At 37.5% G+C, this 13,766-nt stretch overlaps 3 long non-coding RNA genes across 3 annotated transcripts; all 3 read left to right on the top strand.

Moving 5' to 3' along the window:
- Window positions 1-2,004: 2,004 nt before the first annotated feature.
- On the top strand, window positions 2,005-3,126 carry LOC122147653. The gene is made up of 4 exons (XR_006161709.1): window positions 2,005-2,283; window positions 2,429-2,568; window positions 2,683-2,887; window positions 3,020-3,126. It is a non-coding gene; the product is annotated as an uncharacterized LOC122147653 (long non-coding RNA).
- Window positions 3,127-3,596: 470 nt separating this feature from the next.
- On the top strand, window positions 3,597-5,580 carry LOC109095531. The gene is made up of 5 exons (XR_006161712.1): window positions 3,597-3,682; window positions 3,780-4,422; window positions 4,510-4,565; window positions 4,748-4,914; window positions 5,184-5,580. It is a non-coding gene; the product is annotated as an uncharacterized LOC109095531 (long non-coding RNA).
- Window positions 5,581-6,765: 1,185 nt separating this feature from the next.
- LOC122147656 lies at window positions 6,766-8,101 on the top strand. Its single transcript, XR_006161713.1, has 4 exons — window positions 6,766-7,200; window positions 7,304-7,486; window positions 7,649-7,737; window positions 7,842-8,101. It is a non-coding gene; the product is annotated as an uncharacterized LOC122147656 (long non-coding RNA).
- The last annotated feature ends 5,665 nt before the right edge of the window (window positions 8,102-13,766 follow it).

The raw sequence follows: 13,766 nt of genomic DNA, 5'->3' as shown, positions 1-13,766 counted from the left end.
TTTTTGCTTTACTACTACATTATCGTCAGGAGAGGTCAACAGTATAAACATCCTTATTAAAAGTCCGATGGTATTGTGTCCTTGGCCTGTAAAAACAAACACAGTTTAACAAAAAAGCAAACCTTTAATTAATCACATTTAAAATTTACTTGACATCCTTCCTTCTGAAAATGGCTAAGCTCACTATTGAAACTGGGACTTAGTTGGGAACACATTTTATATTTTTTAACTACAGAGGCAGGACATTTTTTAACCTCTCTGTGGGTGTGTGGGCAAGTACATTTGCTAGGCTGTTTGGGTGCATTTCATAGCGGTTGGATGCATAAAATGAAGATTGCATACAAGTATAATTCTCACCTTTTTCTAGATCGAGACTGCCAATTAACTGCTGGCGAGTGTGATATCATGGTCCGTGAACTCAAACACCGGCGGATGATGTTGGCATCGTTTGCGTGTTTATATAATGTGGGCGAAGAAAGAACATTTTGCAAATGCTAATTGCTTCAGTTGTAGAACGATCCCTATCCATGATTGCAAATGCGGTATATAGACAAGTTACTTCCGGTTCACGCTTTTAAACGACTTCCTTTTACACACTGAAAATATATTCCGTTTACACTGAAAATGCCTTCCGTTTACACTGAAATGCCTTCCTTTTACACTGATGCCTTCCTTATTAACTGAAAAGTTCACAAGCACATCTACATATGAAATCACTTGCATATATATATATATGTACACAAATCACAGCAAAGTGTCTTTCTTATCTGAACTGTATACATTAGTAAGTGTTATTTTTTGTATGCGCGAGTGTTTTTAGGATGTGTATGCGCGCATCGAGTTTACATTTTTATGCGAGTGTTTAATAGGTGTATATGCACGGATCAAGTTTTTATATATATATTGCGAGTATGTGCGTTGTGTTTGTATGCAGCAAGTTTATATGTATGCGCGAGTGTGTGTAGGTGTATATGCATGGATCAAGTTTTATATGTAAGGTGCGAGTGTCTTTTTTGGTGTATGCACGCGTCAGTTTTATATTATAACGCAAGTTATCTACAAGTGTGTATGCATTCATTGTTAAATTATATGTATTGGTATCGATTTCCATATTATTGTGCATGTGTTATTTAATATATGTATTGTGAACATCCAGTAGTATGCATGTATATGTGAGTAATGTCACACACACACACACAAATCACAAACATGTATGTACCATTTGTCCAAAAACAACAAACAAAAAAACAAAAATCACAAAAAACTATGTACCATAAATCCAAAAACAACAAACAGTGTCCCATATGCCACCATCTCATGCATAAACAATTTAAAGAGGCACATAGAAAGGAAGCACACAAGAAAACCGAAAGGACATCACACAGCAACCTCCCACCTTTAGAATGAATGTTAGTATCGATCTGGAGAATGGAATTTTATACCGTCCACAAATCATTTTCATGGTACCAGTATAAGCCTCTGCAGTGTTCAAAATAAGATATGGGGGGAAAATCAACATGTTTTCTGTGAATCCACTGAGTGCCAGGTGAACATGGAGTTGGCATGGAGGAGTGGGTTGACAGCATATCAGTGCATACACCTTAAATCAATAACATACTGTTCATCCTATGCTTCCTTTCCTGTACTGAGTGAAGATACACTTACTGAAATGGTGAAGAGCAAGTGGTTTGGTGAGGATAAAAAGAAGGTTTGCCTTGATCTGCAAAACCTTGCCAACAGCAACCATGTACCTTTGTCTGTGTACTGCAAAATTGGAATGCCTCAGTCAGTGAAATACATCTCTATTTATGAGCCTACAGTGTCATATTACAGTCGATTGGGAAGGGTCATTGTGTCGTATGATACAAAAAAAAAATTCATGGCACTGTCCTTGTCATCGGACAAAGAGATCATGCATACACAAAATATATAGGAAAATGGCACTTATTTCAGACAGACACACCGTGAACTTTTCAGAAAAGTGCGGCGCACTGAGGAAGTGGAAGTCCTAACATCAGCAGGGGATGAAAACAGAGATGATGAGGCTGATCTGGGTGACATAATGTATCCACCAAAAGATGACTAATTGAAAGTCATGGTCCAGTATATTCTGAAGAACAAAAAGTTACCTGTTGTACTTCCTGAAAATTTTCGGCTTCCATCAGTGGAAAAGGAATACCCAAGGCATCTAATTCCAGAAGAAATGATGTGCCAGCACTGCCCTGGCAATGTACCCCTGAGTGACCCGGTCCTTATTACACAAAAGGCAAAAATCCTCACCAGGTAATTCCATAATGTATATTCATTATTATCATTATTATTATTATTATTATTAAAATTTTAATCTGCTATGGGAGATTTGGGATACTTTTAAAAATCATTCAATGTTTTGGAAACTGTGATTTTTGTTGAATCTTTGAATTTCCAGATGTTTCTACCTACTGTAAATGTTGTCATCGGTGTGGAGCCTACTTTCGCTACCAGGAGTGGAAAGATGGCATACACAATTTTAATGATCGGATACTCCTTGACCTCCCTTTATGCATAACTATTAGGAATATGCTACAGGTATTTTTTATCTTAATTGAAGTATAGTCTGTAATTCAGTCCTTTTGTGTGGGGAAATGTACAGTTAAAAATGTATGGCATAATTGTTTTTTCATTATTATGTTTCTTTCTTAGGTCCATACTGCTGTCAGCAGAGTGGTAGAGTATTTGGAAAGGACTACAGGGGTGCAGTTTCCCTCAGCTGATACGATTATGCAAGGATATCTTCACTTTGAAGCTCTTACAGAACATGACTATGAGTATTCCTGCGTGAACTGTGGGGACCATCCACCAGTTGTCATCATGGACCTCCATAAGAAGGGGGCCTTCCATTTGTCAGGTAAGCATGCTTTCATTGAAAAGTGTTATCTTCTAGTATTAAGTTTCCCCCAAATACACCCAGAGTTTCACACAGCTTTTAATTTCTATACACATTTGACTTCTGTGTAATGTTTTTACATTATTTCTTTAGTAAGTGACCTTTCACCACCCCCAGAAGACTTCAATGGAGAGGTTGATATGCAAATTTTTTGGGAGGCACTATCATTGGAGAGGATTGGTCGAGGATTTGTAACAAGTAATTCAAGCAAGCAAACAATTTCTAAATATGTTAGCCTTTTTTAAAATGACTGCAAAATTGTGTGGCAAACAAACAAAGTAACATGGACATAGATACATAATATGTTTACATTTATCACTATGTAAATATTAAGCTATTTTAACAATTATTTGGTTGTTATTTGATGTCATATTTTCAAAGGTCAACAAAAAAAATCCATTTACAGTCCCACAAGTTATAACTTTTGGGCACCATGGATAGGTCCAAAAACATGTAGATCAAACCATGTTCTTAATACGGAATATCAAAAAGTCCGTCCTCCAAAACCCGGCTGAGGTCTCTGAAATGACAGTAATAGAGGATAGATTTTCTATTTTTAGTTGCCATTATTTTCAAAAAAAAACACAATTCATTAGATTTTCTATTTTTAGTTGCCATTATTTTCAAAAAACATGTGTCTCCTCATACATTTAATTTGTTTTTATTTTATAGGTTCAGGTGGTTAGGAAATTATGTAAGGAGTGTGGGTTAGATTCGTCTGGATCACGAGCTGACCTCCTTGAATAACTTCCAAAGGTGGCTCTCTTTAATTATCTGACTTTTATTTTCAGTGTACTCTGTACATATGAAGCCCTTTTTAGTTGGTTAAACAACTTTTTTCCCCCCATCTCAGGTGGTTGGGCTGTAATTATGTGCCCATGCGGCATTGTGTACAGCATAAAGTGTAACATTCGAGCAGAAAGCCCACGTGACTTTGCAGACATGTTGCTTTCTTGGAAGCACATGCCAAATGTTATCATATATGACTTTGCACGTGGGTTAGCAACCCACAAGAATCTCAGAGAACCAGAAAGTTTGCCTTTCAAACCCTTTGAAGGACGGTTAAGCCCCCCAGCTCCAGACAACATAGCCAAAGACAAAGATGGGAAACTGAAGGTCTCACTACCTTGGCTGAATTGTAAAAAAATGATTCCAGACCCTGAAGGCCATCCAGTGACTGGTTTAGCAGAGCATTATGTTTTGTATGATCAGTTCCACGAGGACAATACGAAAGATCCCCGTGATGTCCTGCGGAAGCTTCGCAGGGTCCCACAACTGGCTGGAAAAGTAAACAGTCAAGTTGCAGAACAGCTATTTTCCAGAATGAAGAAAAATAATTAGGTTTTAAACATGGCTTTACCTTCAACACATCTGTTCCTTATGAGGAATATTATACACCATCATAACACGTACAGAAATGAACAACGTCTAGGGCAACATAAAAAGGGCTTTTGGAAATGATGTCACAATGAACAGGCACAGCCAGGCAGTGTTGGGTAATTATTTTTTTTTCTTTTTAAGCAATTCTGTTTTAAATGCAGCACATTTATTGCTCAATTTTGAAATAATTATTTATTTTTTAGTAAAGTATCCCCAGAGAATGTCTCCACTGTTCCAATGGGCATTGATGTACCAACTGGTAAGTAATGAGGGACTCATTCTGCTCTTCTCTTGTCAAATTCTTAATTATGTTTTTCTGTATGACAAAAGGCTTATGGAATATCAGTGCTAAGATCAGTGCTTCTTTCATTTGATGGGTTAGCTTTTTTTAACATGGACTGACCTGTATGAATAGGAACACTTAGTTTTTTTCTGCTTTAGTTTCAGCAGAGCCAGCGCCCAAGACAGCATCCCTTGACACTCCCAAGGCAGCTCCCAAGACTGCGCCCAAGCCATCGTTCCTCACTGCGCCAAAGCCAGCACCCTTCGGCTTCTCAAAACTGTGTAAGCCCTGGGAAAAAGAATTGAATCCTATCCAGGACAAACTGGTAAGCTAATTAATGTGATTTGTTTGCCATGCCTCACACTATTATCTGATTGTTAGTTATGAGTGTAACAGATATTTGATCTATGATCTGTACAGGCCACACCGCACAGTGTGCATGTCACCCACTGTGTAATTGCACAGTGTAACCATGATATAGTGAAAGTTTATCATCTACATGTTTTTAAGACTTTCTGGTTTAAATATTAAAGTCATTGTAAACCATCCGAATGCAAGAATATTTGCTCCTGTACTAAAAATTGTTATTTCCAGCTCAGCTATGTTCTGGACACGAGACGGCCTGGAGCAGAAATTATTATAAAAGAAGGGCCCATATGTCTCACCCGTGAAGAGGTTTGGAGCCTAGGGTTACAAAGAGACATGGATTCCCAGGTGCATAGTGGGAAGTTTGTAAAAAAATAGGAGGGGATTAGTCATTTTTGTATTTTTTTTTATTGTATTTTTTTTTTTTTTATGATATTTGCTTTGGTTGTTTTCTTGTAGATTGGGAATGCCTGCTTCAAACTGATTCATGAAGAAGCTCAGCAACATGTATGTGACATGTATAGAAACACAAGATTAAAGCCTAAACTGTTACTGTATGCTTTCATATCATTGTCTACTTTCAAAGTAGTTACATGGTTTCAGTTTTTTTTTTTTTTTTTTTTACGATAGGGAAAAGACATGTATATAGAGGACATGTACATAATTCCTACATGGAAGTGTACACCAAAAAACATGGCTGTCAACTTTCCAGTGAGTATGCATAAAATAAAATATGTATGTGGTTACAGAAATGTAGATCTGCACAATGACAAGACATTTGATTAATGTTAGAAGGATGTTGACATGAAAGACTTGTTGGTGTTTCCAGCATGGACCAACTCAAATGGGCCAGAACACTTCGTTCTCTGTGTAATGGATTGGTACTGTTACACTATTCTAGATAGTACATGTAGTGGTAATTGTTAAATCATGAAAGTTCAAACTGTCAAGTCCAGCTCTACTTTTTGTCCTAATGACTTTTTAAATGTTGTGTATCTTTTACCAAATATCACATTATAGATCATGAAGCCACTCATGAGAGAGATTGCCTTTTTAGACTCACTGTACGCAATGCATGAGTCTGGATTTGGTGATGATGAGTACAGAGCCATTTTTAGGTTCACAAATGAGGCATACTGTTTGACATGTTAATATAACAATTTATAATTTCGGCTACGTTCTTATAGCCTGTACTGATAATATTTCGGCTACGTTCTTATAGCCTGTACTGATAATATTTTGGCTACAAAAAAAAAAATTTAATTTTTTAAAAACATTTTTTGTAGGAATCTTGCACAAACAATAGATCCTGGGAGCTGGACTGAAAAAACTGGGCATGATATTGCGGTGATTAATAAATGGACATTTAGATACTCCAAAAAAAATATATATCCCATATTTCTGCATATCATGTAGATGTCATAATTTAAAAGAGTGGCAGTGGCTTTCATCTATTTGACTTGTGTGTTACCTTTTTTGCTGCTTTAAGGGATTGCCATGCCAAACCTTTGGAAATGACTGCGGGATTTTCATGCTTATGGTAAGGTCTCAATTTTTGTCAACTATATACAAGTTTCTGTCAAAATTGTGAATAAAATGTCTTCCATCTTTTCTATTGCAGTATACCCCTTGCATTGTGACAGGTGTGGGGTTTGACTTCCAGGAGGTTAGTTGATTTAACAAAAAAATAATAATGTACAAGGAAATTTCTCACTTTTACATGTTGTCTGTGTACACGTCATGAAGAAAATAGATACATCATGAACTAAAGATCCTCCTCATCACTGTCACACATCTTTCAGATGGACATGCCTTTAATTCGAAAGTGGTGGTGTCTTCTTCTGATGGAGCGCTTCAAAATAGAAGGGTATGACACCACTAAACAATATATGTATATTAATTTCTGTACAAACAGACTGGAACTACCTGTGCTTTAAACAGTTTTAAACCACACCTTTGAGTCAATTAGACATTTGTGTGTGTCACTTGTGCACAAAATGCCTTAGTTTTTGCCTATGCAGTACTTTAGATTAATCTTCTTAATGTCTGAAAGGCATGGTCAGCGGTTTGCCTTCTGGACTGATGAGGCCAGAAGCCTGGTCCAAGGAACTCTTCAGTCTGTCTACAGAGTGCTGTCTCTGAGAAGGTCCCAGTCCACATTGAGTCTGTGGATGACCGCACCACAGAAGAAAAGAGACTGGTGGACTTTATAGTAAAGTTACAGGGATCTGAGGAGCATTTGGTGGTACTATTGTATCTTTTAACTATGCTGCAAATTATTGTATCTTTATCTTAAAAGTATACATTTCTTATAAATAACTGTTTTTGAACCATGGTTTGTCCATAAGGGTGTACTCAACGGGAAGCCCTCTAAGTGGTTAAATAAGGTAACCTCTTCCCGCGTGCCTGTCTACCTCGACAGTGAGGAACAGCAGGACATCTTGTTTCTTATCTGAGAGGAGTGCTGGATAGAACACCAATTGTGCATTTCATCTGTGGTGCATTTCATCTGTGGTGTTCTTTTTCCGGAGGTATGCCGGTCCATGTAATGTGTTTGTTTGTGTCCTGCTCCTGCGCTTAGAAAAGCTACTGTATAAACTACATGCTGGTGCTACTCGTGTTTTGGACCCATGTTTAATAGCTTGCTGTTCAGTAGTGCTATAACAGTATATTTATATTAATGTTTTTCATAGGCCATCATATATGCCCTGGCTGCCCTCCGGAATTTGTCCTTGCCGGAGGCTGAGCAGGTCTTCCTTTCTGGTCCAGATTATCATTTCAGGTCAGAGTACAATATGAATTATTTTTGCACAATACCTAGTGCACCATTTTGCTACTGATATTTCTGTTATCACAAAAGTGATTGTTCTCTGATAACTATTCCAGTGAAGTGGAAGAATTTAATAGAAAGATTGACAAACAATTGAGGAAAGAAGGGAGATCATTCAATTGGTGGGTATTGCTCTTATGTACTTACACATTTGAAGAAAAACTGAAGGTAAAAGAACTGGGTCCAGATCAGCCTGACCTCTTAATCAGACAGCAGACAAGCGAAAAGGGGAAGACGTACACGCGAAGCTACTCTTCACGTTGGTACACCAAAAAGGCCTGGCTATGTGGGCGCGTTTCTGCTAATGCCTTATTTTGCTTTCCGTGCTTGCTGTTTAAAAAACAACTGGGGCAGATACAGCATGGACAGTTACGGGAGTGAGAGATATGAAGCACTTTTCTGAAAAAATAAGAAAATATGAAAACACCAGGGCACACATGGATAATTCTGTCAAACTAGCCATTTTGGGAAGAGTGAACATCGCTACTCAGTTAGACGACGGCCACAGGATTGCGATAAGAAAACACAATGCGGAGGTGGATAAAAACCGGCATATTTTATCCAAGATAATTGATTGTGTTAAGTTTTGTGGGGCTTTTGAGTTGCCCTTGCGTAGGCACGACGAAACTGACTCGTCAGACAACCCTGGTATTTTTAGGGGTTTAGTGGATTTTGTTGCCTCACTAGACAATGTACTAGAGGAGCACCTTAAGACAGCAAACGTTTTTAAGGGCACATCAAAGACGGTACAAAATGAACTGTTGGACTCCATGCTATCAGTAATAAAGGTTTACATTCTAGAGGAAGTAACTGCGGCTGATTTTATCGCCATTCAAGCTGACGAGACGACTGACGTCTCCACCCGCTGTCAGCTGGTGCTTGTGCTACGTTACATGGATTCTAATAATAATATCCAAGATTGTTTTTTTGAGTTCTTGACCATTCAGAACGCAAACGCCAAGTCCATCGCTACAGCACTTCTGGACAGGCTAAGTACCATACTACCAAATGGGCAAAAAACAAAGTAATTGCCCAAACTTATGACGGGGCTACTGTAATGAGAGGAAGCACTGGCGGAGTGCAGCGAAAGATAATAGATGTGTACAAAAATGCTCACTACGTTCACTGTTATGCGCATCAGCTGAACCTCATCATACAGCAGGCGACATCACACATCCCCAGAATTGGAACTTTTTTTTCTGACCTTGGTGGATTTTCTGCCGCCTTCTCCAGGTCACATAAGCGAATCGCCGTGCTTGACCAAGTGGTAGCGCACAGACTTCCCAGAGCCTCTACAACACGTTGGAACTTTTAAAGTCGCGCCGTAAACACTGTGTACGAACACAAGGATGACCTTTTAAAATGTTTTCAGATCATCAGAGACTCAGGGAACTTTGATAACTCAACTGTCAGAGAGGCAGGGGGTTTTGTGAGGATGCTTGAAGACGAGGCTTTCTGTTTTTTCCTTGCATTGTTTCACAAGATCATGCCAAATGTAGATATGCTATTCAACCAGCTGCAGAAGAGGAACATCGACCCTGTCTACATTAAAGCAGCTGTCCAGGGATTCACAAACAACATGCAAGCAATCAGGTAAATGCCCTTGTTTACTATTGTCTGATAAAGGCTGCTGTTGTTAGAAAGATTCGTTGTTAATTTTTATCTTTATTTTTTTTTGGACCAGGGGCTCAATCCCCTTTCTCTGTGGGGACAGTGCATCATCTGACCAGCAGCACCAGCCCAAAAAGCGACAGAGGACACTGGGACCAGGAGAACAACAGAGGCTAGCTACAGAGGTAACACACACATACACACAAAACATCAAAAGATGGCATATAGATTATAATTCTAAAGAAAATGAAATAGTGTAATTATAGCTATTTTGTAAATAATTGTGTGTGTGTGTGTGTGTGTTTGTGTGTATAGAAGCAACACATGCCATAATCTTGCTTCTGTGTGCACTGTAAAACCTGACAAGTCACAGTAACTCAAACCGTTTGAGTAAACAGATTGCCTTTACTTAAACCATGTAAGTTTTAAAAACTTTGCAATTATGTAATCAAGTGATTAATTAAGTGCTGATTGAGCTTTAGTGATGAACAGCTGCTGTTAACAAACAGAATCACCAGCTCCACTTATTAATAACCAGACTGACTTTATTTCTGTCAGACGTCTACAGAAGATCTTATTGAGAATTAACTAAGGTTTAGATGTTGATTTATTGTTTTCATTTGAAGTAACCATGTTAGAGATCAGTGTTTGCTTTAGTTGGGCTCTTGACCCTTGATTTCGATCTTAGATTATTTTTTTTTGGACGTTGTAACCATGTGTTTTTGAAACATCTTTATTATAACTCAACAAACCCAGAAAAAATATGATCAGGTATTGGTTGTTATACAGCATATTGGTGATGATAATCATCAATTATGGAGCTGTTCAGAGTTCAAAATCTTACTAAATAGGTGTTCTATAGTTAGTTCAGTCGATTACAATGAAAGTCATTCAAAAAGTCAGTGGTTCTTTCATACTCAGTTAACATAAAGAATTTTCCAAACAGTTTGGTCTTCTATGGTGTCAATTAGTCACACACAGACATCATTAATCAGAATATGAACCTCAACAACCATGGTTACGAGAAAAAAAAAAAAAAACATGCTGCAATGCATGCTGGGTACTATTGTAATACAAAACTCATCCATGGCTCCCAGCATGCTCTGCTGCATTGTTTCTTTTTTTTTTTTATGGTCACCATTGTTGAGGTTCATATGCTGATTATTGATGTCTGTGTGTGACTAAGTGACACCACACCAAGATGGCGGCGCGTCCACACGCAGCGGCTTCTCAGATAATCACAGAATCACTGGCTCTTAGAATCACTTTTACTGTAAACAATACAACTAATTACAAAACACCTATTTCATCAGAGATTAGACTCCAAACAGTTCAATAATCAATGATTATCATCACCAATATACAGTATAACACCAACATCTAGGTGCAGGTTAGATAAAAAAAAATGCTAACCTGAATGCACTGTAAGTTGCTTTGGATAAAAGCAGCTTCTAAGAGTGTGAGTGTGTGTGTGTGTATAACACCTGATGATATTTTCTCCGGGCTTTTGAGTTACAACAAACAGTTACAACAGCCAAAGAAAAAACTAAGACAGAAATCAAGGGTCAAGAGCCCAACTAAAGCAAGACACTGATCTCTAACATGGTTACTTCAAATGAAACTAAATCAACATCTAAACCTTAGTTAATTCTCAATAAGATCTTCTGTAGACGTCTGACAGAAATAAAGTCAGTCTGGTTATTAATAAGTGGAGCTGGTGATGCTGTTTGTAGGGTTGTTTAATCAGATCTTGAGAGATTTAATGTATTTTATTTCAGTTTATTTTATCTAAGGCTGTGTCTGAAGTCAGTTGTAGTTCTTGTGTTTCTCTTTTCTTCAGTAATTCTGTTTGTTAACAGCAGCTGTTCATCACTAATTCACAATTATCACTCAATTAATCACTTAATTATTTAATTGCAATGTATATCTTCTTTCAGTAAACTCAACTGAATTAAGTTCAGAGTACTCATAACTGTTAAGTTTTAAAAACTTAAATGGTTTAAGGAAATCGGTTTCCTCAAACGGTTTGAGTAAACCTAACTTGTCAGGTTTTTAAGGATATCTGTTTACTCAAACGGGTTGAATTAGAGGTGGTAATAGTTATTATACTTACAGGAGTGGATATAACATCTTTTAGTGACCAATAAAAGGAACTAATATCAGTCCAGTAGCATAAAAATAGCCACTGTATTAAAATGTTAAGCACTAGTTTGACCAAAAAGCAGTCAGCCAAACAGTAAACTTAACCAGTCTACTTTTTAATTGAACTAAAAATGATGTGTAGAAGGAAATAATTACATCACAAACTTTTAAGACTAGTCTAAGAAAACCATGTAGCTGGCCACAGTTATAAAACAATAAAACAGATGGGCCAAGTCTTCACAACCGTAGCAAAAAAGTGCCGATCAGTCAAAAGTAGCATGATGTTTCTGTCATGCCTCCCCATATCTCGTGAAATGTCTTCAAACTTATTTATTTTCTTATTTATTTCTGTAACAACCCTGCATTTTTGCCTGCACTGTCTCTTCGCCCCAAAGACTTAAAAGACATTAAAACCTCCGCATTGCTCCACTGTGTGTATCCTTCGTCCTCTCACGCCTATAATAAGTCATGTGATCTCAGTTGGTGGTGTCCACCTGAGTTGACGTCACTTTTTTAATGACGTACGACTCGCATTTACTGGGGAATATCCGATTTGTCTGCTTACATGGCACACGCAAATGCACGTCTCCGATTCATATCCGATTTATTACCACATATGAATGTGGCCTGACTCCGATCGGAGAAAATCGGAATCCATGCGGTTTTTCCTGCTTACACGTTCACCGGTCATATCCGATCTGTGCCACATGAGAGGAAAAAATCGGAATTGGGTCACTTGAACCATGCAGTGTAAATGGGGCCATAGTCAGGTGCGACATGAACCAAGAGAAAACATTACCATCTCCAGCTGCGAGAGGGCGCTCTATGCTGCTCAGTGCTCCTGTAGCATACCCCTGAAAACATAGAGCACCCTGGCTGGAGACGGTAGTGTTTTCTCTTGGTTCATGGTTCTAAATAAATGCGACTTATAGTCCAGTGCGACTTATGTTTTTTTCCTCGTCATGACGTATTTTTGGACTGATGCGACTTTTACTTAGGTGCGACTTATAGTTCGAAAAATACGGTACATAATATACTAACTTGTAGCAGAAAATGGCTTGTTTTATTGATTGAAATGCTACTGTAGACCTTGTTTTGTTTAGAAAACGAATAGCAAAATCAGAAGTAAACACTGTAAAATACAATGATGAATGTTATGTTCATGCAGAATAACTTTGATTAAAAATGTTTTACAGGTATGTGATACCATCCTGATTCATACCAAGGAGCGGTTCTCCTTTACCCAGCACCTCGTCAGTGCAACATTGCTGCATGGAGAATTGTTTCCACAACACAGTGTGACATTTCCTGAATCAGCACTTGAAACAACAGTGGAGGCATACCCCATGCTGAACAAGGCCAAGCTCAAAACAGAACTGTCCCTCATCTATGAGAACCCTGAGTTTAGGGTTGGCAGTGGTGCCGTGCTTCTGTACCAGTTGCGACTTGTAAATTAACTGTTCAGAGATGCTTTAACGAATAAACATGTGACCAGATGTTCTTAAATTGTGTCTGCATTTCAATGAATCATTTTGCAGCGCATACCTAAAATATTTTATTTTCTCAATAAAACATTAAATGTATTTTATAATAATTATGGGTCTCTCAACACCTCCATACCTAAAATATTTTATTTTCTCAATAAAAAATTAAATGTATTTTATAATAATTATGAAAAAAATCTAATTTATTTTGGTGTCATTCGTTTATTTTTGGCCTGACGGCTTAATGGGAGCCTTGGTAGATGAATTATATTATATTATTTTATAACACTTAAGCCAATTTTAAGTCATTTAAATCATGTAGCTAACATTGACAGAACAATGCCTTTTTCCTTGACAGGAAAAACAATGAATGATAGGATAACTGATATGAATGATATTTTGTTTGTACAATAAGTAACAAAACATCTATATCGACATTTCCAGGGTAAAGAAATGGGTAAGGCTTAGCAGCCCGGACAGCTGTCTCTGATTGGTTTAAATAATAATCCTCACATTTCACTGTCTTCTCAATTTATTGGCTATTCAATATCTATATTGTCGTTTATTGTCATTTAGGATTGTTCATCATATTTATCCTGTTAAACAGGTCACTGCAAAGTTTGCATTTTGAATTGTGTTTCTTGAAGTGTGTTTTCTGTAGAGGAAAATGAGAGTATTATTCATTTATTTTATGATTGTAAAAACTATAGTTTGGGATTGTTTTCGTAAAAAAAAAAGTACTAA

The sequence above is a fragment of the Cyprinus carpio genome, chromosome A15 (genome assembly GCF_018340385.1).
Source record: "Cyprinus carpio isolate SPL01 chromosome A15, ASM1834038v1, whole genome shotgun sequence".
NCBI lineage: Eukaryota > Metazoa > Chordata > Actinopteri > Cypriniformes > Cyprinidae > Cyprinus > Cyprinus carpio.
The sequence above is the reverse complement of the archived record's forward strand: the minus strand, read 5'-3'. Positions and strand labels throughout refer to the sequence as shown.